The 26,942-nt window shown below is 37.6% G+C and overlaps 1 protein-coding gene and 1 long non-coding RNA gene across 4 annotated transcripts in view; both read left to right on the top strand.

The window, feature by feature from the left end:
• Positions 1-26,942, top strand: part of pcxb (pyruvate carboxylase b) — a 391,361-nt gene that overhangs the window by 145,486 nt on the left and 218,933 nt on the right. The gene's annotated exons all lie outside the window — the stretch shown is intronic.
• On the top strand, positions 7,910-15,469 carry LOC103480728 (uncharacterized). Of its 2 annotated transcripts, none has more exons than XR_536158.2 (3): positions 7,910-8,269; positions 14,973-15,068; positions 15,182-15,469. It is a non-coding gene; the product is annotated as an uncharacterized LOC103480728 (long non-coding RNA). The 2 variants fall into 2 exon arrangements; XR_536157.2 differs by lacking the exon at positions 7,910-8,269 and adding an exon at positions 14,099-14,262.

Below are 26,942 nucleotides of genomic sequence, written 5' to 3'. Positions count from 1 at the left end.
TCCATCCATCCATCCATCCATCCATCCATCCATCCATCCATCCATCCATCCATCCATCCATCCATCCATCCATCCATCCATCCATCCATCCATCCTTTCCTCCTCCTTCCTTTTCTTTCTCTTCATGTCATTCATGTCCATCCACCCTTTCTTCTGTCCTTTCTTTCCTTCGTTCCATTCTTTGTTCTTTTCTCTCCATATAATTTCCTTTTCTTTTTTCCTTCCTACCTCCCTGCCATCTTGTCATTCTCATCTGTCTATCCTCCCTTCCTTCCTTCCTGTTTATGGTTTCAGCTGTAGGGAATACCGCCGTTTGTTTGTGTAAAAGCCTTTATATATATAAAATATCGATGTCAGCCACTTTGACTCCTGGTTTTAAAGTTGATCTTTCCTTTACAAATGTTCTCTTGAAACGACTCTTGGCAGGCAAAATAATCCAGAGTGCATTCAGCCCTCATCCCTTTTCTTTTAATTGACTTTCCGATGCACCTACTGAGAGGAACCGTGTAATTTTGTTGGTGCCTTTGCAGTGAAATCGCTCCCACTCATGTGGAAGTTTGGTCTCGTTCCTCCAGGCTCCAGCAAAAGCATTGATCAAGCTTTTTAAATGTCAATGCAGTAATGAACTTCACCTGTTGACACCAGGAGGGAGTCGGCTGAAAATCAATTAGCTCTGCTGCAGGTTCAACTCGAGTTTAAACAGCCTAACACCCATCTGCACGGCTGTGAGAAGTTTCCATTTTTCATTTAGATAATGAGGAAACGTTGAAGAAATCTGGATGAATTTTATTTCTTGGTCGACTTCAGGCTCACAGATTTCCAGTTTCTATTTTTCTATTTACCTCACAAAGAAAACAGTATTTCAAAACACAAGTAAATCAGTGAAGTTTATATAAGCTGGTAAAGTGTAAAAATAAGAGACCTGTAGATGTTTGGTTAGGCATCACAAAGTAGCTGCTCACTATGCGGTGAAGCAAATTATAAATAAAAGTAGAATCACTCAAACTGAGCCGTGTCAGGACATTAAAATACATTTATAGATTTGTTCGAGTAGATGGAAAATGTTTAGTGGGGTTTTTGTGTTTTTTTTGGAAGTTATTTTTGGAAATATTGTACAACGACAAGCCTCACTGGAGGCACCCTAGAAGAATCGACGCTTTAATGGTTTAAGCTTTGGCTTTTTGTAGCACTTTCAGATTTACATGTAAAGTGCGCTATAAATTTTTAGATTATAAGAAACCTTTAAAAACATTTACACAGAAAAGTTAATTTTATGAAGCAAATATGTGCAAATCTCTCATTGAATAATTCTTGCACTATGATTTATCTTTCATCTGGCAACAAGTTATATCAATGAGAAGCTAATCGCTGCATCAACTTGGTTGTAACCAAGTTGATGCAGCGATTAGCTTCTCATTGATTAAACAACCACTTTGAAGGACACATCCTGTTAATAGAAAGACGTTGATCAGTTTAAGAACAGTCAAATCATTGGCATCAAACAGGAAAAATGTTTGAAGAGATGCAGAAACGACTAAAACTGGATTGAGGAACTGTTAAGAGGATTAATAAGAGCTGGAAACCATCGTCTTTCAGGAAGAAATATGGTGGAAAAGAAAACCTTTGACCGTGATCGATGATCAGTTAAAACTTTAACGACATCAAATTGATCTCAGGGCTGTTTAATAGGACAACTGGACTCAAGGGATTTGAGTTCAGGAAGGAGGTCATGTGACCCGGTGAGTGCAGGTTCACCCTCTTCCAGGGTGATGGGTGCCTCAGGGTAAGAGGACAAGGCATAGGAACAAGGCGGGGAAATAAATATTGTGACATTGCAAAAGCTCAGAGAAACACCTCCACATAGTAGCTGTAATCAAAGCTAAAGGAGGAGCAACAAAATGTTGGTGTATAAAACTTAATTCCTGTTGTTAAGTGGGATATTGCACTATAACTGTGTGCTTTTGAGAGACTTTCTGGCATCCTGTCTTTTAATATTTGCACTCTGTAGCAAATAGAGGTGGGCAGAGTACCCAAAAATTGTACTCCAGTGAAACTAGCACTATTTCAACGTATTTTTACTCGGGTAAAAGCAAAATGTAGCCGTCCAATAAATTACTCAAGAGTAAAAAAGTATGTGGTAAAAAAAATACTGGGTAACTGATCAAATTATCAATAATGTAATATTTAAAAATGACACCATCAGATGTACCAAAATATAAACTATATTAGACATTTTTGGTATTTTAAGGATAAAATAATAACAACAATAACAATAACAACCAGGCAAAAGAAACTTTTTCCAAGTCAGCATCTTTCAACATAAAACTCATGAAACTTTAACAAAGACTGCAGGTGTGTCTGTGTTTTAATGTTTCTTGGTTAAAACATTAAAACATAATAGTTTTCTTTCAATAGGTAGAAAATCCAGAAATTTTACTCGAGTGGAAATACTTCATAATAAAATTACTAAAGTAAAAGTAAAAAGTACAGTTTTGTAAAAAGCCTTGTTAAAGTATTTTTTTTTCAAAAACGTTACTCGAGTACATATAATTTACTAAATGTAACCAGTTACTACACAACTCTGAAATAGTGCTTCCGTTATCGGATTATAACCCTGTCCTGGTATGAACTGAATGAAAATGCAGTTTTGGTTTAATTGGAGCCGTTTGGTCAGAATGCTTGAACCAGTCCGTAGTGGATCATTAGCCAAACGGTCCATTCATGCTGATGTTTGCACAGCAACACTTTATGTTCAGCATGAAATTGACTTGAGCCTGGCAGTGATTACATTAAGGTTGTGGAGTACAGTTTTTCCTATGCTAATATCTCTCATACAAGGTATCCAAGTATTTCCACTTCAGTTCTGGTTCATGTGTAGATCTGCTTAATGGCCAATAAATCATTGCTAGTTTCCCAGTTAAATATAAAGTGAACCAATGAAAATCTGTTGTTTTAAAACCATGGTTGTCTAAAAGAGCTTGGAAACATTATTTAAATTACTCGTCGGTAGCTTGTGGCGGCGGATGCAGTTGGACCGATCCTGATTCCCGCTGTGCCTGGTGTTATTATTAAGCCTTTCATAAAGTGCTAGACACAGACTGAATGCCATTATGGCGGTTCGTGTCCGGGCCTCGCCAGAACACAGTTTCTCTGAAAGCCACTCATAAATCTAGCACTCTACAGAGGAGCGGCAGAGTGTGGGTCAGCAGAGACCAGAAGAGAGGCCGGCGAAATAAAGGAACGGAGAGAAAGAACTCGATGGTTTCTGAGCAGAAAGGGCAGCTCTTCTCCTCCTCCTCTCTTCCCTCTCCCCAGTGTGGCCATCTGCACAGTGTGTGATTAATCATCCTGTATCCCCAGACATGGCAAGTCGATGCTGTGGCACTCGAAGCCTGTGTGTTAATGATGCACGCGCGCTCACGTGTGGGCGTGGGTGTGTGTGTGTGTGTGTGTCTAATTCACCAGCCAAAGGCTTGTCTGTGCATGCATGTCTGCAGCTCTGTGACTGTGTTAGCTTGTGTGAATATCTTGTTCTCGTCGTGTTTTTAGGGGAACAAACCACACAGGTTGGCATCTATGCAAAATGAAGAGTTCACTGCACTGAACCCCAGTGCAGTGAACTGGGGTTCAGTGGTTATTTTACCAAATACTGATTTCTGAACTCTTCCTGAGTTAAAACTATGTGAACTTGTTTTCTTTGCGTCATTTGAGGTCTGAAAGCGCTGCATCTTTTTTATTTTCACCGTTTCTCATTTTCTGCAAATACTAAATTTTTTATTGGAATTTTGGAGGCATGTTAGTAGTTTAGAGACTAAAAGAACAATGTGCCTTTTACTCGAACATAAACCTATAAACAGTAAAATTGTAAAAACTGATCATTTTAAGTGGTCTCTTAATTCTTTCCAGAGCTGTATATTATGTTCATTGTTCAGGCACTGCAGGCATGACATTTCTAAATTGTCTGGACTGGAGCAAAGAGCAGAGAAGGACAGACTGGAGTTTTTGACAAAATATGGATAAAAATGCACTGTAAAAACACAAAAGCTTACAGAGTTAGACTAGTCTAGTTTTTAGTGCAAATATGTTTTTCACTTAAAATAAAAAAAAACTAACTTACGAGTAGTCTTCAGCAAGACATGAGTTTGTTTTAAGCCAGTAATTCCTGGCTTAAAACAAAGCCAGGAACCAGTATTTAAAAAAAATACTGGTTCCACTAGCTGATTATTTCACTTACAACATGAGAAAAAAATCCAGTAGAACCAGTACTTTAAAAAAAAAAAAGAAAAAAAAAAAGGATATATTATTTTATTGACTTAAAACAAGCTCCTATATCTTGCTGGAAAGATACTTATAAGTTTAGACTTTTTTTTTATAGGTGTACTACCGTAATTGAACAAGAAACTTACGGAAGAGGATTAGGGCTACTGGAAACAGTCTTTTTTTTTTTTTGGCTCTAATCCTCTTCCGTAGAAGCTAGACAAAAAAGGTACAATTTTGTGCTTTTGTAGCGCAGTAAAAATAAACCCATTCACAAGATGTCTATTTCCTATCTGAAAACATATGCATTAACCTGCACTGAATTACTGCATTGTTTTTCTGCTGAAACCTCTTTACAAGTTTTTCACTCAATTGTTTCAGTAGCTGAAGGCCGCCAGCATTTTCAATTCATTTTTTTGTGCACTAAGCTGACCTTTTCTCCCAAACTTATTTTCACGGCGGGTCGCACTTCCTAGCCTGCAATTACATTTCCTATGAAAACGTGCTTCGTGAAATAAATTAATAGCAGACGACTCAATTTGTCGGAAAATGCCGGGAAGAGGCTAAAATTGAGTTGGAGCCTGAGGATTGATTGTAATCGCTGCTTATTTTGCATGAAAGCATCAGAGACTCGGAGGACAGGATGAGAACTATGAGGAACAGAGGGACGGGATGGAGGTTGCTCGCTGCCGAAGAGCGCGGCAAAGAGCTGAAGTGGGGAGGATGGATTCTGAAGGGTAAACAGCATGGTGGCATATTTCCTCAAGGAGAGAGCGCAGATATTGGAGTGAGGCAATTGATATGAAGATGTTCAATTTGGCAAAGCTGAGGCGAACAAGAATGGCTGGAAGAGCGATGGATGGATGAGACTCCTTGGCAAACAATCAGTTTAAAGCAAGCGGAAGATGAAAATGAAAGCAAAGATGGCCGTTTTTGGTGTTTGGAGCTAGAATATGCAGAAAACACAACTGGGATGGAAAACTATTTAAATTTAAAACTTTTTGAGGAACGTTCTCTTGAGTCTTTCCTGTTGAGAGCAAAACCATTTTATTACAATTTGACAATACTTTACCTCCTTAATTGGAGAAAAACAATTAGAAGGGGTGAATTCAGGCCTCATTAGAGTGTATAGTTTAAAAATATCACTTTCCTGTTTCGGTAAAATGGTCAAATGCAGTCATGCATTAATATTCATATCTAGTATACCACTATGTTCTTCCATTTGTCTGTCAATTTGATATTGAGAAACGTAACCACTGAGGTACAGGAATAAGTCCTGCCACAATAACAAATTTTGCTGCCCTTATGCATTAAATAAAATATAACCATAAACAAACTACAAAGCAATATCTCCCAATTTGCAGTTATCAGCAGTTAACATTTGTAAAATTAAACATAGCTAAAATGAACACTTGTAACAGTTAAAAACTTATACAAAACATAGCTAAATTACTCGTGAAACACTGTATATTATTACATTTGTCTAAAATATGTTCAAATATAATATTTGTAAAGAAAACAGCTGATTCTAATGCCACAGTTGCTGATGGCAGCAGAAAAAAGGGGGAGGAGCTGTCGGTTACTGGTTACCACGGTAACCACCAACTGCCAGGAGCAGCCTAACAGAACTTAAAACCCCAATAAATGTCTGGAGAAACAACTTGACTAAATAAAATAAATTCAAAGATTAAATTAACAAATTTTGACAAAACTTCACATCTATAATGTTAAAATAAAACCCTGTTACATGTTCAAGGCTGCTTCTTGTGAATCTCACTGCATTCTGTCTAATCAACGAGAACATTGATTTAACTTATTAGCGTTGCATTCAAACAGTTCTTTCTTGAACTGTAGTAGAAGTTAAAGGAAAATGAAAGATAGACTGAGACCTTGAAGCAAGAAATTCAACCCCAACTGAGAGTTTAAAGTGAAAAAGAAACTAGTTCTGCAGAAATAGAACAGAGCAATTGTCTGCATGTTTGTAGATGCAAAGCTTTTGAAAAACATACATAAGATTCAAAGGGAAGAACCAGAGAAGCTAAAGAGAGCTCTCAGGAGTGAATAGAGATGTCAAGGAAGGCAGATACATCGTGTCTAAATGTCACAAGGACGCCACTGGGATGAGGGCAAGTCATACAAGAGGGTAATAAAAAGAAACAGGAGAAAATGATCCATCAGGGGGGCAGGCACAGAGGAAGCTAATAAGGTCCTTAAAATGTCCTGGAGCAACACAAAAGCTGGAGACGTTGGGAGTATAAGCAGAGAGAAGGCGGAAAATGGCACAAACAAGCAGAACTGCCTCCATCAACTCGGTTATTTGCAGAGTCATGCCGGTGTCCTGGGATATCAAATGGACGAGGAGAGGGGAGAGTGGCTGGAAACTGTGAGAGATGGGAGGAAAAGTAGCCGTAGTGAGAACGTAAAGAGGGAAACGAGGACAGCTGAGTGATTTTTGCAGAGGAAGGCAAAGTGGGGCCATTAGCGCGTGATGGAAAAGGCCTGAAAATTGGGACGTGAATTTGCACCTTTTGGCAAAACTGCAGCGTTTGAGGATGATCATTAACTTTGCCAAAGATTATGGTCATTAACGTTAAACTAGAGTAGAGGTTTGACGACTAAGGGTGGCTGAAAACGCTCCACTATTTTCTCCTTTTTCACTGTTAAAGTGTAAGGGAACAGTGCAGGGTTCAGAGAGGTTACTCAGAAGTTTGGGGAAGGAAGTGGACCTTCCCACTGAATGAAAAACGTGTTTTAACCAAAACACACCTGCAGTTCTTTTCTAAAGTTTCACAAGTTTTTTATTGAAAGAAACTGATTTGGAAAATTTTCATTAGCCTGATTTTATTTATTTGAATTAGTCATTTTAAAATACCAAATATTCCACTGAACTTTATATTTTGAGTAATTTCAAATATTAAATGACTGATAATTTGATCGGTTACCTAGTACTTTAGTAGACTTTCTACCAAATACTTTTTTTACTCAAGTAATGTCTTTTTACTTTTGCTTGAGTAAAAATATGTTGAAATATCGCTACTCTTGAGTAAAATTTCTGGATGTTTTAATAAAAAAATCAACAGACACAGACGCACACCTGCAATTTTGTTAAAGATTTATAATTTTTTTTATTGAAAGAAATTGATTTGGGGCAAAAAAATTATTTGCCTAATTTTGTTGTTTCTTGTTATTTGAATTACTGTCATTTTCGTCTGAAAATACCAAATTTCCACTTGGCTTTAGATTTTGATTGTCATTTTAAATATTAAATAAGTTACTCAGTACTTGAGTAGATTTTCTTTTTTTACCAAATATTTTCTTACTCGTGGACGGTTACATTTTACTTTTACTCAAGTAAACGTATGTTGAAATACATTTGAGTAAATTGTTGGTACTCTGCCCTCCTCTGATAGTAATGCAGGTCAGGTTAAACGAGGGGCGATGGTAAAATCGGGGCCCGTTTATGCTGGTGTCCTAAATATTAGCTGTAATGTGTTTTAATCAGTCTGAGCCCTGTGGTGTCCAAATTGATTAACCTATTTTAGGTTCTGGTGAAAGAGGAATATTAATAGATTTTAACAATTAAAAGCCTTAGGATATTGAATTTTGATTGCCTCAGTTTGGCTTCTAACTTAATTAAAACCCTGCTGTTCGTTATAAATCAGGTTTGCACATTTATAGTATATATTGATGTAAAAAAAAAAAAAACTAGGGTCTTGAAAATGATGAGGCTGTTTAAAAAAATGTTGTGTTGTTTACTTTTAAAGAGATTCTATCTTTATTGAAGAAATACTCCAGCCCTGGAAAGCGACATAGCATCAAATATTGGAAAAAATCCCAGGAAAAAAAAAGCCTAACGTTAATCCTGGCGAGATGAAATCTCCTGAGAGTGTAGTCACCGTCTCTCTCATTGTTCAAGTCCTCACCTGACTTTGCAGAGAACTCAATAGAAAAATGAGTTATGTTCTTCATTCGGAGATGATTCAAAAGTTCCAGTGTGTGGGATACAGTCAAGGTAAAAAAGTGTACTACAGTTTTTTGCTAGAGTTTGCACTGTGTCTATTCATGCATATTACGCCATACAGCTCTGGAAAACATAAGGCCCGACTGCACTGAGCCCCATTGAAAACCTCCTGGTTGTTCCATCAAATATTGATTTCTGAACTCTTCCCGAGTTCAAACATTAGTATTGTTGTTTCTAAATGAATATGAACTTGTTTTCTTTGCACTATTTGAGATCTGCAAGCTCTGCATCTTTTTTGGTTATTTTGATCATTTTCTGCAAATTTCTGCAGATTTTTGCTTGGAATTTCAGAGACATATCAGTAGTTCAAATAATAAAAGAACAATGTTCACTTTACTCAAACATATATCTGCAAAAAAGTATAATTTAAAGTGGTTTTCCAGAGCCGTATTTGGTGTTTGTACTATTAAAATAAGCAGATTTAAAGTATCTTCGTACGGGTCTCAGGTATTTGTGGATTTAAGCTGCTGTCAGGTCAGCAATAAGGCAGATCAAAATGCTTCACATTGTAAAAACATAAAAATAAAATATCCTACAAACAAAAACAGTGGGGGACTTAAGAACGTACCAAACCTTTTTATATAACTTTTTAAAAACATGTAGGTCAGTTCAGTCAACAGCAATTAGCTGAACAGTGTGTAAAATGTATGTGTCATATTTCTCTATACCCAACTATATCTGGTTGACCTGTACCTGGTAAGATGCATTTGATGCTTCAAATTCTGCATTGTATTTTAAAAACATACTTCTCAGGTTAAACAAACTACGGATGTTCATAAAGGCTTGCTTGTATAGTTGCACTTTGTCTCCTATTATTCTCAGTGGCTAATGATCCAGTTTTATCCTTAAAGCTCGTGTTATTTATGGACCTTACATTTTAACAACATTCTTTAATGACCTGCTGCTAGCTATCACTCTCCCTATGAAACCCTGTGGAAGTTGCAAAGATGTACTGACTTTCATCTCGGTGTGGACGTTTTTATCCAGAACTGATTATATATATCTTTATTTTGTCTTGGTATTTTAAATCCTAGCATGCTTACTTATCATGCCAAAGGTAAACCAAAAAGTTTACCTTTTTGGTCTTAGCCTGAACAAAAGTCAATTGTTCAACCATAACATTTCCTGCATGATCCTGAACATTTTTCATGTCTTAATTAGCAAGAGGAACGTACTCTAATTGATACTGTCGTCCATGAACGCATCAAAATGTCAGGCTTTGGCCTCTTGTTCCGTAGCGACAGTAAATACTTCAAGTCTGAATTGTTTATACATAATACCCACCTGCCTTGATAAAACATAAATGACTCGATGGGAGTCCAAACATGATAAACAGCCCTCTATCTTTTTAATCTACTTATACCCACGTGGGGAGACCTTAAACCTACCTTGGATCCCATCGACGAAAGCTGCTCTGAGAGCCGTCTGCGTTCGACATGACTGAACATTTACTCCAGCTGGGGGCTACATAAGAGCTGTTGCATGTTTTAAAGAGCTGGCCTGCAGACTGCCTGAGCGCCTCTGTGTTGAGCTTGAATCCCCACACAACATGAGTATTATGATTTAATGAGTCTGGACTCAGGGGCAGGAGACTGTTTACGCAGTTTGGCCAGTCAGCTGATATGAAACGCGCTTCAAAATTGGGAAACGCTGGCTCAGACTGCGAGCCAAAAGCAGCATTGAGAATTTCAAAGCAGCACCCATCACAGCCGTGGCTGCTAATGTCATTACTGAAGACAGAGAGCAGGATAGATGAATAATTTAACGCAATACAGGGAGATGAGGACAGCTTGCATAACCTTTCAATCCACAAATGATTTCAGACGACGTCATTGCCAATAACAGCACAGTTCTGCTTTTCCAAAGTATTAATATTAAACTTTATAGCTGCAAACTTCTATTTATTTGTGGGTTTTTAGTGATAGACCAACCCAAAGTGGTGCTCTCCTCACAATTTTAAACCAAAATGGGGCCAAAGCAAATTTATTTATTTAACTAACCTTTATTTTCTGTCCAAGACTGGCAGTGATGCATACAGGCTACAGACCATTCACAAGAAATTTACACCATCATAAATTAATGAATTAAGATCCTCAATTGATTTAAGAAGGACTTTAAGATTCCTTCTTGTAATAAGTCAGAAGTGCCTTGAAAAAACATTTAGAGAACCTTTACATTCATGTTTCTGCAACTGGTTCCAAGAAATTGAAGGAAAAAGCTGAAAAGATTTCTTTCCAAGTTCAGTTTGCACTGAAAGTAAAAGTAAGTTCTCACAACGGAGAGCATATCCTCTGGTGGACTTTCTATTTATATAGCTCAACAAACATGATGGCAGGAACAGGGAAGATTGAGCTCAAAAAGAGGAGAGAGAATCTGTTAAAGGGTGGGTGGAGATTCCTCCTATTGCAAGACAATAACGCTAAACGTACAAGGAATTCAATGGGAAGATTTGGATTAAAACGTTCATTTTCTAGATGTGCAAAGCTGGTAAGCGACTGGCCTCAAGAGCTGCAATTGCTGCAAAAACAGGTTTTATAAGCCGAATGATTGACTTGGTTTACTTTATCTGTACACCAAGCTTCGTTTTTTTTATTTCGAAGTTACGTTATATTTGAACTGACTGCACTGTTTACAATTCTCTTTAAACAGGAAAACAAGCAAAAAACCCACAAATACTGAACCAGTTTAACATAGAATTGCATCTTGAAAATAAAGGATAGATATAAAAAACCGTCGTACAGGAGTGCGATTTATTTTTCCACATTTTTTCTCAAAATAAGTCTTCTCAAATCAGTCCACTCTTCAATTGAAAAAAGGATAGCGGCTTCTTGTAAGTGGTTTCTTACTTTTTCTCGTCCAAAGTTATGGTTTTTTTTAAATTTTACTACAAGCTTTCCAAGACAATTTCCTTTGCAGAAACGTCCAGAAAAATCTCACCAGATTCTTCCATCCAACCTCCCTCCAAGATAAAGAGGAAGTTCTACTTCATTAGTACTTAATGATGTTTCCCCAGGTTTCCAGTTGCATTTTAAAATAATCTTCATTTTCTAATGTTTCCTTTATGTGCAGTGTATTTCCTCCTGGTTCTTTTAATCCCTGGAGTGGATTTATATGCTGTTAGAAAAACCGTCTAAACACCAGACAGCAGCTCTCCAGAGACCTTTCTCTGGCAAGAATCTATAGAAGTCTTGATTTCTCAACTCTTGTTCTTTCAAGAGGAAAAAAAAAACTGAAATTAGCAGGCATTTGAAGAAAAAAGGCAATTAAAAGGATGAAAATTGTCTCAGGTCTGCATGGATCAGTAGATTTTTTTTTAAAACAAAGTGGCTAAGAGAAGCTCTGTCTAGTTTGTGGCCATTTCTGACAAGTTTTAAATCTAAATGCCATCAAATAGTCACACTGACATGCCAGTTTTACCCCCATACCTGGCCCTCATGCTTTAGGATTTTCCCTACTTCAGCACACCTGATTCAGATACTTGCAGATCAATAAAAGCCTGGTAATCAGACATTAATAGAAATGCGACTAAAACAAATGTGGCTCCAAGGTTTCCCCCAGAAAACTTGCTACGCCCAGTGCTTGTGACGCTCAACAGTCATTCATCCAGCGGCCCGTCGTGGTTTTGAGTTAAATTTTTTTAAAGCTGACAGGAAATTTAAAAATATCACTTGATTATGTGTTATTGGAAGATTGGAAGATTAATACCCGAACACCAACTAAGAAGTCTTAAAAATGCAATCGTAAAAAAAAACTTAAATAAATAAGCAATGCTCAGCCTGGTTTGAGTACAAGTAAAGCCTGGTGGCCCGCCAGGCTTATAAAACCCTGTGGGAAACCCTGGGCTTCAAAACCTGGGTTGAAAAGCACTGGTGTGATGAAATTCTCATTAAAACGTTGAACTCGGCTAATGTCATGATGGTTTTTCTCCATTCTGCTACATAGCTAAACATTTTTGCACCAAACATAACTTCTAAAAAGAAAGGGGATTCATTTGATGTTTCAAACAATTCAGCGTTGGAAAATAGTTTTGTAAAACAAAAATCTTATTCATTAATCTTCTGCAGCTTGTAATTAAATGACTTGGTGGCTTCTGCAAGGTCACAAAACCCTCATAGTTGCCTTATTGCTATCATTTTCAGTTTCTCTTGACAAGATTTTAGTTTTAAAGAATAAAATATTTAACATTTAGATGAAGGGAAAGAAATGGCTTCTCGCTCCTGCAGATCCATTGTGTTGCTTGGAGCAGAACAACTGAAGATGAAAATCAAAACGCATGAGAGATGAATCGGGCTAAATGTGCTCCAGATGTGCACGGTTTCACTTGCTGGTTTGGATCTGAGAAATGAGTCGCGCCGCAGAAGATGAAGGCTTTCTGAGCTGATCAAAGCTTTTTTGTCCTTGTTGGATAATAGACAACCGCACACTTGGAAACACACACCTACATCCAGGTCTGAACATTCACAAACACACACTTGTGCATCACATTACCCATATCCCGTTTCCTATTATCCATCACAGCCTAATTCATTAGTTTCACAGATAAAAATGTAGCTCATTAATTCACAGCTCCGTTGAGACGCCGCGTCTGTGTGAGACTGACGAGGAGATGGGGAGAAGGGTCATGAGCAAAACTAGACTCTGAAAATTCATTTTGGAGTGGAAAACCATGAACATTTGTTTACAAATGGATCTGGAAAGATGCTCAGCTACCGGTGACTCCTCTCGTTTTGATTTCTGGTTACGAATTTAGCAAAGATGGAAGCAAACATGGTGAGAAAAGTCATGAAAATATAGATGAGGTCGTGGAAGAAACGTGTTTTAATGGGTGACTTTTGGTTGTAATTTTAACATTCGGTGACGTTTATTGGTGTAGCACATTTCAGCAACAAGGCAGTTTTAAGTGCTTTTCATGATTAAAATACAGTAACCAGTTATGATACGCATCATTAAATGAACACCATCGTTAAAAATAACACAAATATATCAGTTTCAGATGTTTTTAATAAAACACAATACAAGTGCTTTTTTAACACTTGTATAGTGTTAAATCAAGTCCCTTGATTTAAAGAAACTTGATTTAAAGTGTTTTGCATTTTTCTGTTTTTTTTTTTTTTCCAGATTAGAAGAACATAGAAGCTGAATGCTGCTTCTCCATGTTTGGTTCTGGGGATGCGGTATCAAGCAAATCTGAGCGGCTTGATACAGAAACAGCAGAACTTTAATGTATAGTCATACTAAAGTTATTTATAAACTAACAGTATTTTAAAGTCTACAGGGATTCGGTGTAAGGACGTTAGAACTGGGTTTCTGCTGATTACTGCAGGATAACGCTGTTGCAGTAATCGATGTGACCAAAGATTAACGCATATATGAGTTTCTTTGGATCTTGCTGAGACTTTAGTCTTTAAATCCTGGAAATGTTCTTCGGGTCATAGAAGACTGTCTTTGTATTTGTCTTTGTATGTCTCTGAAAGTTCAGGTCTGAGTTCATAGGATTGAAAAACTGTTTACTTTATAGCCTCGTGTCAATAAAAACATTTATTTCCTCCAGAAACGATCACATTTGGTGGATCCCAGTTTATTTGTCGTGGAAACTTTTCATGCGTATAAATTGCAGTGTCCAAACGCACACAGTGCTTCAGCAGCTTCTTTATCATGACTGAAATGTGTTGCCGCTTTTCACAGGAAGGTTCACAAGATCATAGTGTGTATAAAAAAACATTTGAAAGAAATATTTACAATAAGTATAACGTGAGCTAAGAGCTGTGAGGCAGGGTTCAAGCTGAAAATGGTTTCTCTTTGTGTGATGAACATTTAGAAAAGGGCAAGTCGGATGTGAGATGGAGGCAAAAGGCAAACAGACTTCATGATCGCTGTGAGAAAAGAGACGTGGTGATAGAGCTGTGAGAGAGGATTAGGGGGATAAAGCAGAGCCTGTGGATATGAGCAGAATGCAGAGGAATATATCAGCCGTGCTGCGGAAGGTGTGAAGCTGTTCAGATTTACACGGATTTAAAGATGTTTTATTCAAAGTCAGAGATGACAATCTAAATAATACACAGCTGCACATTTACACACACAATGATGGAGATAAAAACATAAAAAACCCAGTCATTTAAAAATGTTTGCAACTTTTAGTGTAATATGCACGTAGAAATATGTAATAGCTGTTTAAATATGACTCCATGATCCTTAAATTCATCCACTTGAGGCGTGGCCTCGTCCTCAAACCCAAACAGAATATTTTCTACCAATGTGAAAATGGAGGATTAATAAAATTACCAGCATTGGCCACTGTCACTCTGAACATCGGGAGGCACTTATTAACCATCTGGTGGCAAATTATACAGCATCAGTATCACTTCATTACGATCCCTGTAGGAACATTTTACGTGCAGCCAGGTGAGAAAAAACAACACAATCGCTCTACAACATTGGCAAACATGCTAAAGGAGAAGATTGGTACAAATATATTAATTAAAATCGATTAGAAATATATGACAAAGCAATCACACCCAGTTATTTTTATATATTTAATAGGCGCTACAAAATAATGCAAAGCAGATGAACTTGCCATTTCTTTCTCTAAATTTGACTCTTCACTGCTACCGTAGATCACCAGTATGAAATGTTGAAATGTTTTTAACTCAAAAAATACTTGATTCATTTCTAAAAGAAAATTGAATGTTTTCAGATTACAGGCAGAAAGGAGCTCCTGTAGCAGTCAGTGTTGCAACCAATCAGAAGAGGCCTTATGATCGTCATGGCAACCTAACAGTTCAATATCCAGGTAGCAGAGACTATTTTCCACAGTAACATGTCCTGTGTGACACCATCAATTGTTAAACACTGCTAATCCGTCTCATTTGCTTTTGCTGCTTCTCTTTAAACTTCTGTCTGAAGTCAGGGAGAGACAGATGTTGGAGTCATAGATGAGATCTGTCTGATGGAAGAGATGGTTTGAACTTCTTCCTTCATCCATGAAGCCCCTTTTCGACTCCTGTGGAGTTTGGGGTCATAGGTCAGGCTTTACATGAGCTTTTGAAATGTTAATCAGTTTAGTTTAAGCTAAAAGCTAATCTTGGAGAATCTGAGTGCAGAGCAAATCACACAACCCAATAAAGTCTCTCTTGCACTATAGACAAAACAGTTTTATTAAACTGACATCTGCTTGTCCAGTAAAAGCTTTGCGGCCAAAAGCAGGACGTTTTTTTTTTTTTTTTTTGTGGCTCACTGTGGGTGAGAATTGAGTGTCAGTTTTTTACTTCTCACTCACTTATTTTCTTCCCAAACAGTCCACAGAAACACCACCTGCTTGTCTTGCATGTCATGACACTATCGGAGTGTGAATTATAACAGTGTCACTTACTTGACGAGAAACCTGCAAACTCTGACTGCTGGCGGTGTGAACCGCACCTTGGCTCTAAACAAGAAGCAGTTCTGCTTTTTAATTTGTCAGTGTTAATGAACTCCCTGTAAGGCAAATTGCTCTCAAATTAGCAGATTTTATTTTATTTTTTTCCAAAGACTGTATAATTAAAACGGTTTGCAGAGATTAAATTAAGAACACAACATGTCATCCTGAGTAACGCTACAAACCTTTTTATCCTGCGGATGCACTCTGTGCTCCTACAAATCCAACCAATTAATGAATTAGGATGTCAAAAATGTGTTCACTGAATGAAAAAGTTTAAGCTTCTACAAATCTGAGGCTCTTTTTAGTTGTGGCAAGTTGCACATGTGTTTCTTGCTTTGTTTTTACCATGTGTAGGCTGAACATAAGTTTATTCCCATCATCTGTCACCAGCCACCCACCTGCACGCCTCACATCCACGCTTCTCGCTTTGCTCAACAAAATGTGCAGTTTGCTTTTAAATGTGGATCTTATCTCAGATAAAACTAAAGAATTAGCTTTATTTCTAAGAAGCATGCAGCCCCAGATGACTCTTCGCTGAAGCGTAAATTTGAAGGGTTGCCTACTTGAACTTTGCTCCATTTCGCAGCGCCGCTTCCTCCTGGGAGCCGATTTAATCAACGGGATGGAAAGTGTCCAGGCATCCCAGCTTTTCCTCCCCTCTAAATTGGATAAATATGTTTAAAGTTGCACCTGCTATGGCCTGTTTACTTCATGTTGTCCTATTTTAATAATCAGCACCTATTTTGATATGACCTCTCCTGCCTGCTTGTTTTAAAATCTCTGTGTTTGAACTCCTCCGCTGTTTGTGCCCGGCGTCCTCACGCTGAGCCGACTCCCCTCACACCTTCTCCTTTCTTCTTCCTCGGTTCGGCTCTGTTTTTCTGTCTGTCATGTATTTTTAATGCCTTTGAGACCTTCAAGTCTTTGCCAGTTTGGCTTGGCTTGACAATGAAACACTTGAACTCTGTATGTGGTGGGTGGCACACAAGAGCAGGAGAAAAAGGTGAGGGATGAAAGATCTGGATAGTAAAGACAATAAATATAGCCTTATTCTGGATGTGGGCTTTTTCTGTGAGGCTGCCATGTTTTTATACTTCCATGCTTTACAAAATAAAAGCTAAGGAATATACCCTGCAGGAGAAAATTGCAGTTTTTCATACAGTTTGGCAAAAAAAGGGTATTGAGGTCCTGCCAAGAGTCAGACATATTTACAGCACATAAAAAGCCTGTCTTCTGCAGATGCATTTCTTTATTCATATTTGAGAAAAATACAACTCTGCCTGTCTTTAAATTATAGACTATTGCGACTGATCTTGATTACAGCTGCTTGAAATCTGCAGAAACCTTTTCACTGATCCCTTTAAATTTAATTCCCTTATTGTGTTCCTGTCTAATGGTAATCTTTAGCTCCAACTTTAAGGTTACAAACTGAAAAGATCCTGTAAATGCCTGAGGGGTGTGATTGGTGCATTTGTAAGTCAAAGAGGCTGATTGCTCACCTGCAGCTCCCACATTCAAAAATGCAACCTGTCCTTTACACAGAAGAATGCAGAGACAATTCATCCTATTGGGTTCGTGAAAACATGAGGTTTAACCAATATTTTTTGAAAAAAATCAAGAATTGGTGTTTTAACAAATCGTAAACTGTTCTAGGTAGACTGAGGACATTATTTGCTGTTTTTGTTTGTAAAGGTTGCTTGTCCCGTTCTAACATTGTCCTCATCCTAAAAGTGAATTAAAAATGCAGTTTCTCCAACAGAATAAAAGTTTCATGACATTTAATTACTTACTATCATCATCATATCTTTATTCCAGACACAAAAAATGTACATAGTAAAAGGATAAAACAAGCAAAAAAAGAGAAAAATAAGCACATATTGTTCACTGAGTCAAATAAATGATGCCAATGATTCCACAATCTTGAAGAAAATCTCACTGTCCTAAAAACAGGCTTTACTAAAATTGCAATTTTTCAATTGCATGACACAGATAATCTACACACTCATCTGTACATGAGATTCCTTAGCACAGCTGCACTTGTGGGTGCAGCATTATGTACAAACATATCATTTATTTAGATATCTAGATGTTCTTAACCAGCTTATATAAACATTGTATCCCTTTTCAGATGTCGTTTTCAGATTATGCCTTGTGATCAAATGAAAAGTCCTGACTGAAACACCTGGGGGATGAAGTCAGTCCTCAAATGCTGTTTTTTTTTTAATCCATCTTGGTAGATGGTCCAAAACGCCCAACCAGATTGAAAGAAGGCAATGCAGTCATATGAAACTTAAAGGCACTGTTCAGTGAAAACACACACCTGATGATCCTCCAAAGTATCTCTGAATGTTATCCACATAACCTGATGACCATAACGTGTTGATGGCAGCGGCTCTATTTCCCTCCTGTACTTCCAGATCGATAGCCCTCAACTTAAATGCTGCATCTTATGAACTTCGTGTTGTTTCCATGATGAGGGGGTATGAGTTTGAAAACATTTCTCCACAGCCATGCTGCTAGCATATGCTTGTTCTAAATGAAAATTAGTGCTTTCTTCTTTGATTTCCAATTGTGACTTCCAATTATTCACTTCCTGCTAAAGCGCCCCCTGGTGGTTGAAGAAAAATCCACAGAAAAACCCCACCGGGCTAAAAGCCGCATGGTTCGAAGCGTGGGGAAAAACTAGCGGCTTATAGTACGAAAAATATGGTATTTGGATTTTTATCATTCTTCCCTCGCCGGTGTGGAAATATCTTATAAAATAGTTAGAATGTTTTGGCTTAAAAAGAAGAAATGTGGAATTTTGAGGTTGTTGAAGTATTTAATTTGACCTGTTTGTTTTTACTTGAAATAATCTTCTGAAAACAGGAATTGAGGCAAATTTTATGCATATTTACATGTGCAGGACTTTTAAAAAATTGTCTGGGGACTCCTGTTTTCACAGGAGCTTTAGTTGAACTTTTAATTATATCAACAGCAGCAGTCCTGAACAGTAATGATTGTTGACAAAATGTTTAATGTTTGAATCAGTATTTCAGATTACAATTTTCCTGATTTTGATCGACTCGGTTGATATAAACCCATTTTACTCTTAATATCAACAATAACAATTTATTTTTATTTCTCATTCCTCCCATACAATGTCTGAAAAAATGCCCAAAGTTGAAAAGACTAAATATATGTATATAGTAATTGTTACCACCTTGAATTGTTTGTTAGCCTGGGCTGAATTACATCAGCCAGCCATCGTGGGGGTTTTCTGTATTTATTTACCAGCTGAAACATTTATTAGACGACATTAAATAGATGTAACATGTTGAAAATTAGCTTCGTGTTTTAGTGGCTCTGCCGCTCTGAGAGCTGAAGCCTCCTAATTGTGTCAGAATAGGTTCATGTTGCCGTGTCGGTCGGCCTGTCCAGGGGTTTCACATAATGAGACACAAATAACATTCAAATGAAAAAGGAAACAATGGGAGCCTCTGTTTGCAGTCTATGAAGTACATATTTTTAGCTGATGGCTTTTCTCTGTGCAGAATATACATGGAGTATGCATTATTTCAAAATGAAAGGGAATTGCTTGAAGATGGAGGAGAGAAGCAGCAGGCAGAGATGGAGTTAAGCTAAAGGTTGTGTCTTTGAATGGCTTAGACAGGCAGGAGAGAGCGGAGAGTATTGACCTACATAGGAAGAGTCTGATGCTATGTTTGGTACATTGTGTAGAAGGAAAGTTCCCTAGACAGAAAAAGATAGGAATATGACAAAAGGCTGGGAAAAATGTTGGGTTTTTCTTTTAGTGGGAATAAACAATGCTGCTACTTTAGTTCCCAATGCATAAATACATCAGATATAATATGCACAAACAAACATTTCTGGGTCTTTCTTATATTGCTTGTTCGTGTCCTGTTTTCTTTATCTTTACCTTAGAGCTAAAAATGTGACCATTTCCCATAAGCAAACTTGTTTAAGCTTGATAATGTGAAATAAAATCAGTTGCAGAATTTGTGTAAGTGCACAGAAATCCCCTCTTCATGCAGATTCATATCGGTGAAATCTGTGGAGGCATCAGAGATTTGTCAGAGAGAACTGGTGAACGAGCACAGGGAGAAGTTATTTAAAGGTTTAGACCAGATTTAAAGTTTAAAACATCACAAGCTTGGAGCATTTCACAGAGATCTGTTCAGTCCTGTATCAGATGAGGCTAACTCTGGAGGAGCTGCAGACATCCGCAGCTCATGTGGGAGAATCTGTCAGCTGGATAGAAAAGTCTGACTCCAGAAATCTGAAGAATGGGAAAAGAAAGCCAGCATGGGATTACCCAAAAATAAAACCCTTCTTTCCTGAGGTTCATGAGGTTAATAACGTACAGTTGTTCCTCCCATAACAATTTTCTGACAATACTTTAGACTCTAACTGCTCCACAACTGTAAAATCCCATTATTACAATGGAAGTATTGATTATCATCAGTGCATTACTGATTGACTTCTTGTTCTTCCAGAAACTTTGGTCATAAACCTTTAAGACAGAAACCTGACATTTAATTAGTAGCATGAAATACATAAAAAAAAATTTTTTTTAAATATAATTAATTTTTATTTAATATAAAGAAAAAAAATTCAGCAAAAATTCAGAACCCTACCCACGTAGCCCGATTGTATTTATTTTATTAAAACGTTTATGACTTTGAGAAGGTAATTCAACACTTTACCATCCGGTTTGTGACGAACTGCTAAAAAAAAAAAAGAACGGAGAACAGTTCATCAAGCGGACCAGAAACTAATCAAAACTAATCAATAAAATCAAAACAGAGGTCTTGTTTTTTGCTGTTTCTGACGCCCAAATGGAGATGAAACATTTACAGTTAGATCTCTCGTCGTCGTGTCGGCGGTGCCACTTCGCCAGCTGTAATTCATCAGACTCGTTTCGAGGTGAATAAAACGAGGAAGTTGTTTCCAGATGGCCAAAGTGTCAGGTCCATCTATTTAAAGACGAGATGTTGGTGTTACTCATTCAGCCGAGTTGAAATCTGAGGGATGAACAGACAACAGGATGAAGACCGGAGTCTGAGTTTCAGCGAAATTACATCATATTGATTGAAATGTTTACATGCAGAACATTTGCATCGATTCAGGACGGATGAGACTCGTGTCCTCGATGCTGCGGCTGCCGGTTCTGATTGCACATAGTGAGCTGCCCTTTCTATATCTAATGACAAATAAAATGCACAAACAGGCTCGTGTTTTATTCCCCGTCCAACTTCTGGAACAAAGTTTGAGTCGCGCTTCGTGCTGGACATCCCTTCGGCCGCGGCGTGATTGTAAAAGTAAAGCAGGAGATTGATTAGTGTTCTTGATTACAAATCAGAGAGACGGGCAATCCGCTCGCATCTGCAGCTGTTGCTGTATTTTGGATTTTAATCATAATCACTTGAAGCAGATTTAACGAGGGATACGACATGCAGGCCTTTCCAAAACGTAATGTTCAGTAACATGTTGCATAATTCTGAAAGTGGGACTAAGCAGAAACTCTCCAACTTTGTTGTTAGATGTGGTGAAAAGAAAGTACAACCAAGAAAAATCATTAGTCTTTACCTGCTTAAAGTAAAAAAATAATAATCAGCAAATTTAGAAAACATTAAGTTTTGCAGAAACTGCAAACCAAAATCTCCAGAAATGTTAAGACAATTTCAAACTCGGAAGTTTAAAATGGTGTTTTTCTTTTTTACCTTGTCTGCATATAGAAAAAAAAAATACTTTATTAATTCAATTTTAAATAAGAGTGAATTACATATAGTTGAGGAAAAGGTATTAAATGTATGATTTTTAAATGCTTCAACAATTCAAATTTAATTGATTGCATTTTAATTAACTACAAAGCTTTATAGTAAAAACTAATGGAAATAATGGCTATTTTACTGTGTAATGAATTGGATACAGTTTTAAGTGCACAGTTCAGTGAGGTGTGGAGCGATGGAGGCGTGACCTTTGAACCCGAGCTGCTGCACAGGAATCGCCCTGTCAGAACGGCGCGTGGGTGGCGGATCGAACGGGAAGCGCTCAGGAAGGTGTTCAGCATCGTCACTTCGTAGGAGGTGGAGAGTCATTTGGTGATCAGAGATGAACGATGGTTTGAACTTTAGGCTGATGCAGCAGCGGAAAGAGGAGTTCAGATGAGCCACAGGCTGAGTCAGGCTTCTGATGAGCAAAATTAAATGTTTTTAAATGTAACTCAACTTCTTAAAAACATAGAAAGCATTTGCTCTGATTTTATCTCAAACATGTCTTAACGTCAGCTGTCTCCAGCGGGATTCAATCAATATCTTCTACAATTTGTTTTATGGTCCTAATTTGAGATTAGCATCTAGATTAAGAATAACTGTACACTGCTGGTGTCTGTTAGAAAAGATGAATCCAGTTTAGATTGGAAATGTTTCATTGTTGTCATATTTACATCACAGCGGCGCAGTTAATAACGCTGCTATGGAGAGCCATTTCAGCCAAAACTAAATAAATATGGAAATAAATAATGAATAAACATAAATGGGAATAAAGATGCCAATTACTCATTTATTTATTCCCCTATTTAATTTAGGCTGAAATGGCTCTCCATATGCTGCAGCTGCAGCAAGAAGGTCCAGGATGTAAAATGGATGAATGTTCACCACAAGCAACATTTCATAAAAGGACTGACTAATGTATATGTCTGCTGGTGGGCAAAAGCCATTGATGATTATTTTACAGAAAAATTAATTGAAGTTAAAGTGATGCGCTGAATTTTCAACTTAAGATGTAAATCAATTGGAAAGCAAAGGTGGGGAGGTTGAAGGGTACGGAGGCCCCTATGGGGAAACATTTTTCTTTTGCATTACCTCTCAGTAAATTTGAAAAATCACATTTTGTGTACAGTCACAGAACTGGTGTCAATTTCAAATATATACAGATTTAAAGAGCCTCCGTGAAAACGTGTCTATATATTCTTAACTCTTTGGTGCAGAAAACGGATTGAAAATCAGTTTAACTGCATGTTTGTACGTTTGTGTAGATATGAAACTGCACATGAAAACGGCCTTTTATTAACCAATCAGACTACAAACACAAAAAGACACAGATGACTTTATTACCCTGTGAAAATAACTCGGAAATGCTTAATGCTTGGATATGTTTTTTCTTTCTTTCCATCTTACAGAAAGTTTGTTTATCTAATAAGAGAATCTAATAAGAGAATCTAATAAGAGACGGAAAGCTCATGTTTGACCTGTTTTGCTTTTGCATTTTGCACATAGCTTGGTGGTGAATTTTTATCTTAAAGGAAAAGATATAAAACTTCAATGTCTCGCAAACGAGATATTAACATACATGTAAAAACTTTATTAAAACCTTATAGCAGCACGGTGGCCATCATAAGAGACTTTCAGTGTTCAATTATGCCGCATGAACTGATCAGTAGAGAACACAAAAGAAAATTTTCTCCATGTTCTCTAGTGGGCTGCGTAGTTTTGGTTTAATACTTCTTTTTTTTTCCAGATATGTAAGAGCTTGATGTTTCAGTTGTGCTCTATTTTTGTTGTGAAAAATTTGTAAAAAGAGAGCAGCAGTCATGCAGGACTGTTTCATGGTGACTCCTAGTGATTTTGTTTCAGATCAAGTTTTTACCATCCAGCAAAGATGACGTGGAAAAAATAAAATATTTTTCTTTCATTTCTCTGACTACACATTTCTTTTCAGTTTTTAAGTTGCTCTATTAGTAGAGGTGCTGAATAAATAAAAAAACGTTTTTTCTTTTTTTCTTTATTTTTTTTAGGGAGAAAGAAAATATCAATTGGTAACATTTGCTATCAAGCATTTTTGTTAGAAAGCAGCAGGTTTTAGATTTCTCAGGAGAGAAATTTTACCCCAACCTTTGCAGAATTGCTTTTTTATTTTTTTTAAATCAACGCCTGCAACTAGCATCCACACTGTGAACTATGCTGTGGATTCTTTCATTCATTGTGAACAATTGACATCTACACCTTTTAAAAACACTTACAACTACCTGTTTTAATAGTTTACACACCAAATATGCCTTAATTTGCATTAATGCACTGTAAAAATCATTTTGGCACTACAGTAGAAAATAACATCCACTCCTTCTTGCAGCCAATTTACTCTAAACTAAATAAATGGGGCTCCTGGATTGGCTGTTTTAGCATTAAATTTAGGTATTTCAGCTTCACAGTTTGTTTCAAATATATTTAAAAATAAATCACAAATAGGTGAATTTTCCATGAATAATTTTTAGTCATGTTTCACTGGTGAATCAGCAAAACTGTACACTGACGTTTTTCCTTATGATGAGACAAAATAAGAACCTAAAGTGTGGATTCCTTCGATGCAAACATCTTAATATGCGAGCGAAAACACGCGACGTCCCGTTAGCGTCCGCCTCTCTTCTTAGACGGACCTCTAAGAAGAGCTGGACGTCCATCCAGCTCCCAACAGCTTGTACATCAGATTATTTGCTTGTTTGTCACTTCCTCCTATCTCCAAAGCCCCAAACAGCTTGTTCTGCTGTCACAGACATCTGGTTGCCACCGACTCTAATGGTTGTACTGATGTTTAATACTACATTAGATATGAGGCCGACTGCAGCATTGTGTGGGTGGCCAGCAGGTGTCTGTGCACCAGTATTTCCCAGCGTGTGTGTGTGTGTGTGTGTTGTTCTGTTTGGTTAACGCTCATAGCAGATGGGTGGAAGATAGACAAGGCACTGAAAGTAGATTTTTAACAGAGATGATTTCAGGGGAATAAAAATGAAGGTTAAAAGGTGAACTGTGATATTGGAGAAATGAGGCGGTGACAGGTGTGGGGAGCACAGAGAGAGGAAAAAATGAACGAGGAGACGTGAGAAACTGGGTAACGAGCTTCGAGGAGGAGCAAAGGCGGGGCAAAAATGGGAGATAATTGAAGAAAAGTCAACAAGCGTTGGAAGTGCGGAAAAGTTGAGAAGCAGAAGAGATCCTCTGCTGCTCGTTTGGATCATTAAGCAGTCTTCACGCTCTGGAAGGATTGAGAGGCTAATGCAGTCGCCTCTCTAGATGAAAGGCAACAAGGAGCTGCGGTGAGAGTCTGAGTGGGACGGTGATGTTGCTCCAAGGGCCTGCACCTGCAGATGTACTTGGTGCCTCGCAGTGGTTTTGCACAGCTGTTGTTGTGGAGTGCTGAGAGGAGGAGTACAAAAGAAAGATGGGGGAGAGCAGCATTTAGGGTTTGAATGATTTAAGAAGCAAAAATAAGCCAGGGATGCCTTTGGGGAGGCACAGAGTGGGAGGCAGGAGACTCATACTGGGATGAAAAGAAGCTGTAGACTATAAATGAACTAGAAATTGAAGGGAAATGTGGAGACTTGATATAAGTGGGTTGGTTGTGATGCGGATTGCAGGCGAGCTTTGAGTACGTGTCTCATGCAGCCGCAGGCAATAGAGTCCATCTGCAAAGGTCACCAACTATCCTCCACGCCTTCCTCCCAGGGTAATTCGATCGCAAGTGGGGAAGCTCTAAATTAAGCTCTTGAGATGCGTTGTAATAGCAGGTGTGAGCGCGGTCATCGGTGACATTTACAGCTTGGAAGCTTCGCCGTTAAGTCGTCAGCAGGTCGTCTGTGTGAAACCACAGTGGTCCAGAGAAACCTCTGCAGACCAGGATGGGATCAACGCTGCTTTACTAACGAATGCAAAAAGACAAAACTAAAGGAGGAGCCGACGGCACACAAAACAAAACCTCAAACAGAAGAAAAGCAAAACCTGAGCCGTGTTCAAAATGTTGGACTCAAACCACAACCCTATGTTTTAAAAAAATGCAACACTAAATTTTCACAGACCTGCATTTGTTTTGTTCCTCGATAAGTCATTGAAAATGCTCAAATTTGAAGGTGTAGTCAAGGTTTAGGAAGTGCTTGAAATTACTTTACTCAAATTGCGCAGTTTGAATATTTGGGAGAAAAATCTCCTTACTGACGGTCGAGTAATTTTGTTATGTTGAGGTATTTAATTTGAACAGGATGGTAATTCATCTTCACACGAACTGATTTGTTCGGTGTAATGAATATTTATTATTCCTGATACGTTATTGATCTGTGTAATTGACATAAAGGTGATCTTACAATTTTAAATGTTTCTGAAATTGGGGGATTTTTTTTCTTTTTGTTTTGTTCTCAGAATAATGAGTGCAGGGTGTTAGAGAATCTTCAAAACATAAGATTTTCTTATAATTTAGTTCATCCCTCTTATTGATAACATCAGAGGGATGAACATTAACAGAAATAAATTAACAGAATTAACATAAACAGAAATGTCATACAATAGTAAATTTTTATCTCCAAAGTGTGGTGCTCAAAAAGTTTGAAAACGCACCTTGCAAATTTACTGTGGAAATCCACAGAGTTTGGGTTTTTTTAATGTAGCATTCTTCGGTTAAAAGCATCTTTTTTATTGTTTAATGCATCTGAAAATATAACATGTTACTTACTTTCAGACAGCTGAGGTACAGGAACGTGTGGGGGACAAGTGGAACTAGGTTATCGTAAAATAATAATAATAATAGCTCATCATCCCTTAAGTCAGAAGTGTTTCACATCAGGTTTAGAAGTAAACAGAATGATTCTTGAAGACAATGCATGCATTAATGAACATGCATTAATAACATTCCCAAACCTTGAATACACCTTCAAATTTGGGCATTTTCAAAGTTAAAGAGGAACAAAACAAATGCAGGTCTGCAAAAGTTTAGTGTTGCATTTTTGTAAAAAATAGGGTTGTGGTTTGAGTCCTCACAGAAGTTATTGTATAAACATTTTATTCTTCATGTTGCAGTTTATTTAACGCTGCCTCACATCTTTTGATTGACAGAATGAGCCCAACAAATGTTGTGAGTAAATTAATGTCCATAGTGTATAAACTGCCCTCGGCTGCACAGATAACCTCTAATGTTTGAATTCTCTGCAGACTCTGGGATAAATAAGCTCCTTTCACACAGGCTGCCCTCCATATGTGGTGTAAAACTAATTACATTCACTCACAGAAAACCAACAGGGCTCCACGCTGCTCTGCTTTTGTTTTATGTCAGCATCCCTCGGCTAAAGGCAGGTATCACGGTTTTTCTCTTACATGTATATTCAGGTTAATGCGCTGGTTTTCAAAGAGTATGTTTGTATTTTAATTTATGATGATGGCGACAAAGAAAAATATTTAATATTTTTCTTTCATTTCTCTGACT

This window comes from Poecilia reticulata, linkage group LG18, assembly GCF_000633615.1.
Source record: "Poecilia reticulata strain Guanapo linkage group LG18, Guppy_female_1.0+MT, whole genome shotgun sequence".
NCBI classification, from domain to species: domain Eukaryota; kingdom Metazoa; phylum Chordata; class Actinopteri; order Cyprinodontiformes; family Poeciliidae; genus Poecilia; species Poecilia reticulata.
The sequence above is the reverse complement of the archived record's forward strand: the minus strand, read 5'-3'. Positions and strand labels throughout refer to the sequence as shown.